The sequence below is a fragment of the Lactuca serriola genome, chromosome 2 (genome assembly GCF_051521515.1).
Source record: "Lactuca serriola cultivar US96UC23 chromosome 2, Lser_US96UC23_V15, whole genome shotgun sequence".
Lineage (NCBI taxonomy): Eukaryota > Viridiplantae > Streptophyta > Magnoliopsida > Asterales > Asteraceae > Lactuca > Lactuca serriola.
In genome coordinates, this window is record NC_136409.1 from 96,615,846 (window position 1) to 96,621,845 (window position 6,000).

Genomic DNA, 6,000 nt, shown 5'->3' on the forward strand with positions numbered 1-6,000 from the left:
TTTTGAACTCATAAACCTGTTTTTTTGATGTGGTAATGATCACGCTAATCCAATTTAAAAGATAATTATCAAAGTTTCATGTTTTGTATTAGTTTATATGGTTAGTCTAATTACATGAAATTTGTTTGATTTGAATTGTCTTGTTCATATGAGTTTAATTGTATCTTCTATGAATTATTTGATTATTGTATTAGTTAAATAATGTTTTAAATTTTTTTAATGGACTCCATAACTTATCCTCAAGTTATGGATGTTATGGAACATGAAAGGTTTTTCTATTAAAGATGTCATTAAACTCATATGTTATGAACTTGAAGAGTTTTGACAAGTTTCAAAACTTGCCCTCAAGTTTTGGAATTTGTAAAGTCTCACTAAATGAAAGTTTAATTCCAAACATTAGAATTTTAAAAGTTAAAATTCAAACCTTATACTATTATAATATTATAGGTTTAATATTTTTATATATGTATAAGACAATTCGGTTTTACTGTTAGTAGGCCTCATTCACGAAGCCAGTCTATAAGGGGGTATAAGGTTACTGCCTATAAAATGTTGGTTTAATGGGTGTCCACTCTCACCCACCGCTTCCTTGACTGGTGGAGGGTCATTAGCCGAACAGGTAGGACAAAGACTATAAGTCTCATTAAAATTATAATGATAATAATAAAGTAACTAAACCTTTTATAAATTCCCAATCTTAGTTACTTTAGGAAAATGTGAAATTGATGCTAATCCATGAAATTACACTTTGCACCTTACCAAGTCGTTGATGGAGCGTGTGTGGTTAACCGACACATTAATTTGGATTAGTAAGGGTGGCAAAGGGTAGCTTAATGTTTATCATAAGGTCAATGGAGCATTTGTGGTTAACCGACACATTGATTAAGGCGATAATTGACATTGAGAGTACCAAGTACATTTGCATGGTTATTCACACCTTGTTTGTGATCCTCGGTATCCCAGTCACAAACCTGAAGGGCATAATCGAGATTTAAACATGCCATTGAATTGTTCAATGAATCTCAAAGGATCTAGGAGTTTCAAATCCAGTTAAAACTTAATTAAATCATTTCCTTTTTCATGGTGGGAATTGGTAAATCGTCATTTACCTACCTTCAAATGTTTTGGAAGTTGGATTATGGCATCCCTTTTCTAAATTGTAAAATATTGTGTTGGGTCCTAGCCTTAATATTTCATTTTGGGTGTCATATTAAGGACTCTTTATCTAATCTACACTTTGTCTTTCTTTCTTTTCAGATATCTTCCAACACTGCTTCTGGATCAAACCCTACTGGCTCCTTCTCTCTCATGAACCTTTGTGGGAGAGTCATCTTTGATGGAACTAATTTCAATGATTGGATTAGGAACATCAGGATGTTCACTCACTACGAGGACAAGGAATATGTCCTTGACAAGGAGCTTAAGGAAATCGATGAGTCTGCTGCTACTCCTCAGGAGATTGTTCATTTCAGGGCACATGAGAAAGATGCCACTAAGCTAGCTTGTATCATGCTTGCCACCATGTCTCTTGAACTCCAAAGGTACTACGAGGACTTCTACCCTTTTGAGATGTACCAGGATCTGATGGAGAGATACCATCAGAGTGCTCGTAAAGAGCGGTATAAAATCATTTGCTCCATGATTACAACAAAGATGAAGGATGGTGAACCTATCACGGGCCACTTGCAGAAAATGCAAAGGTTTGTGGACCGTCTGCTCAAATTGAATGTGAACTTTGATGAGGAGCTGGCTATAGATATTATTCTATGCTCCTTACCTCCATGTTATGATCAGTTCCGCATGACTTATCATATGAAAAAAAGGAGGAAGTCACTCTGAGCAAGCTTCAAGGCCTTTTGAGGACTACCGAAAGTGGTCTCAAAGGTAAATCTGTTGTAACCACTCCTACTGCTAATGCCCTTGTTCTGGCAATTGGTCAAGGTAAGAGGAAGAAGAGGAAGGTTCCTTCCAAGAGCCGCAAGGGAAAGTCTCTTGATGGATCCTCTTCAAGTGGAACCAAATGAGGTGCTGCTACTCCTTCGACCATCCCAAAAGAAGCAGAGTGTTTCTATTACCATGAAAAAGGGCACTGGAAGCGAAACTGACCCAAATACTTGCAGGATGTCAAGGATGGGAAGGTTAAACCCACCCATGCAGATATTTACACTATTCTATCTAAAAACTCATCACATACTAACTCTTGGGGTGCTTGACACAGGTTGTGGATTTCACATTTGTTCTGATGTGCATGGCCTAAAAAGCAGTAAGGATGTGGAGCACGGGAAGACAAACTTGATCATGGGGAATAGGAAGGTTTCACCTATCACCAAGATTGGAGTTTACTCTTTATTGCTTAGTAGTGGGTTAGAAATAGATTTGAATAATTGTTGCTACTCATCTGATATGGCAAGAAATATTATTTCCTTTCATTGTTTGTACAAACAAGGTTTCACATTTTCGTTTGATAATGAAATTGGTGCAATAAATGCCTATTATAATGGTGTTTTTTTATTTTAGAGTATTACGTTATAATGGTGTATATGAAAGTGTGATGGTTGTAGACAACTTAGGAAATAATGTGTTGCATATCGATTCTTCTAATGATTTGGATAAGGCATCCTTGTGGCATTGTCGTCTTGGACATGTCAACAAAAAGCGCATAGGCCAACTCTAGAAGGCTGGAGTTTTGGAGTCATTCGACTTAAGGTCGGATGACACTTGCGAGTCTTGTTTTCTTGGACAAATGAATAAGTCAACCTTCACTGGTTCTTGTGAAAGGGGTGAGGGTTTGTTGGATCTCATACACACCGATGTGTGTGTTCAGAACCGCCACAAAGGATGCTAACCGCTTCTATGTGACTTTTACTGATGATTACATCAGATATGACTATATCTACTTAATCAAGCATAAGTTAGAAACCTTTGAGAAATTCAAAGATTTTAAAGAGGAAGTGGAGAATCAGCTGGGCAGGAAGATAAAGATGCTCAGATCCAATCGAGGTGGTAAGTATCTTAGTATCGAGTTCCTAGACTATCTTAAGGAGTGTCGAATTGTTTCAGATTTGATGCCACCTAGGACACCACATCTTAATGGTATGGCTGAGAGTCGCAAACGAACGTTGTTAAACATGGTTCGTTCCATGATGAGTCAAGCTTCGTTACCAATCTCATTCAGGGGGTATGCCTTGGAGACTACCACCCATATCCGTAATCAAGTCCTAACGAAAAAGGTTGCCAAAACACCTCACGAGATGTGGACAAGGAAGGTTCCCTCGTTATCACACATCAAGGTTTGGGATTGCGAGGCTTTGGTGAGGCGCAAGACTCACGGCAAGCTCGAATCTCGGAGTGAGCGGTTGTAACGACCCAATTTTCAAGGCCAAAAATTTCGCTTTTGAACTAACGCGTTTAGCAAACATTTTTACCAAGACATTGTCAACAAACATTCATTACAGAATCATAATGTTGTATTTCAAACCATGACATCAAAAGTATAGAAAATCAGAGTACAGTCCCAAAAACTCCTTGCGAAAACATGTGTGTGCAATGTGCTGCTACGCCACCGGCTCTTTCCCCTTCGACGAAGAGGTACCTGAAACCAGAACCAAACTGTAAGCACAAAGCTTAGTGATTTCCCCCATCATACCACATACCATGCAATATCGTCGGTATCTTTCAACCGGTAACCTTCATTGGTATCTTTCAACCGGTAGCCTTCATCAATATCTTTCAACCGGTAACCAGCATCGGTATCTTTCAACTAGTAACCATCATCGGTATCTTTCAACCGGTAACTGGGGAATATATCACCCCCTGCTACTAACATACAATCAACAGATATAAGCATACAGTCAGGCATATTCGGGTACTGACCTACTCTTGGGTCCTAAGGACCACTGTCAGGGAAACTAATCCCTACCATACACATAGCATACTACCAACACATAACTAGACCAAGATAATTATCACAAATACCATTATCTTCTAAATACCCCCTTTTGGTGGGCCGGCATTGTGGCCTTAGACCCACCCCTACTGGAAGGTAACTGACCTCAATGTCGTGCAGTGTCTGAACTATCCTCGGCGCACAAGTCGACTCCCTACGATTCCTCGATTCCTACACGACAACCTTCAAGTCAACACACATCATATACAACCCTAAACAGGGTTAGTCAAAGTCAACATTCAGTTGACCTGACTCGCTGAGTTGGCCTACCAACTCGTTGAGTCCATGCTTCTCCAATCCCACACAAAACCCTAGCTCCACTCACCGAGTCTAGCAAACTCGACGGGTTCTCCTTCAATCATAACATCAGAACCATCTTCATCCGACTCGCCGAGTTCCTTCTTGAACTCACCGAGTTCATCTTCAACTTAAGAACTTGTCCAGTCTATGACTCGCCGAGTTGTATGAACAACTCGTCGAGTCCATCTTCAAAGATTGGGAGATTGCTTATGGACTCGCCGAGTCTGCTCATACCACTCGCCGAGTCCCAAGGCTTCCAGGTCCCTGTTCGCGTCTAAACCCACAAGGGACTTCCTTCCTATTATTTACCCATTCACTGGAAGGATTTGGTGCACAATGGTCACCGACTCGTCGAGTGCCAAGAACAACTCGCTGAGTCCAGTCTTGACCAACTCCATACAATCGATTTAAATAAGGTCTAACACACCAAAAACATAGATCTAACCTCCTAATGTCCATTTTATACGTAAAGTTCCAAACTTGATGCACATGCATGGGTTTTTAGCATAAAAACCCATATAAAGGGTCCTACAACGTGCATGGGGCTCTCATGGCCCTAAAGTTGGCACCTTTATGCCATGAGACCCCTCTTAAGGCCCAGATCTGAAGCTAGAGTCCATATAACACTCCTTAAATCCGAAAATGGCTTGAAAAGCCCCAAATGCACCCAAGATCCACATTCTAAAGATGAACAACCATATGAAAGACCAAATCAGGAGCATTTTACCTTGATTAAGCTGAAAATGGAATGAGATTTCTGGATCTACAAACCCCAAGTCGAATACTCAAGCTCCTCTTCTTCCTTCTAAGCTTCACAAGTCAACAAAAGCACCAAAATGGCGTCAACACACACTCAAACGGCTAGGGTTTCGATATGCAGCTCTAGGAGAGTGTTAGGGACAAGGGAGGCTGAGTTAAGGCGTTTAAATAGGGTGCTAACCCTCATATTAGGGTTTTTGTCCAGACAGCACGGACTCGTCGAGTCCGGTCTCTGACTCGCCAAGTCAGCCACTTAACTCCCGTATCCAATGCGCTTCTACTCAACGAGTTGGGCCACCAACTCGCCGAGTCCCAGGTCAAAATGCAAAATACTTGATTTTAAAAATACGTACCAGGAACCAGGTGTTACAAATCTCCCCAACTTATTTTAGACTTCGTCCTCGAAGTCTGCTGCTTGTTCCTGGAAAAGCTCTGGGTAAATCTCGATCATCTCATCCATCGGCTCCCAAGTCCACCTTGAGCCCTTTTGGTGCTGCCACTGCACCTTTACCAGCTCCACTCTCTTGTTCCTCAGATCCTTTGACTTCATGTCAAGGATCGCCACTCGCCGCTCGATGTAGTTCAGGCTGTCATCAACCTGAATGTCCTTTAAAGGCACTACTACCGAATCGTCCACCAAACATTTCCGCAACTGGGAAACGTGAAAGGTGCTATGAATCTGACTGAGTTCGGCTGGCAGATCTAGCCTATATGCCACCTTGTCCACCCGGGCTACAACCCTGAAAGGTCCACTATGCCTAGGGCCCAACTTCCCCCGCTTCCTGAATCAAATGACACCCTTCCAAGGTGACACCTTTAGAAGGACCATATCCCCGACCTGGAATTCCAAGTCGGATCGGCGCTTTTCGGCATAACTTTTCTGCCGACTCTAAGCAGTCTGAAGTCTGCTCCGGACCTGCTAGATCCTCTCTGTAGTCTTGAGTACCACCTCGCTACTCCCCATAACCCTCTGCCCAACCTCACCCCAACATATC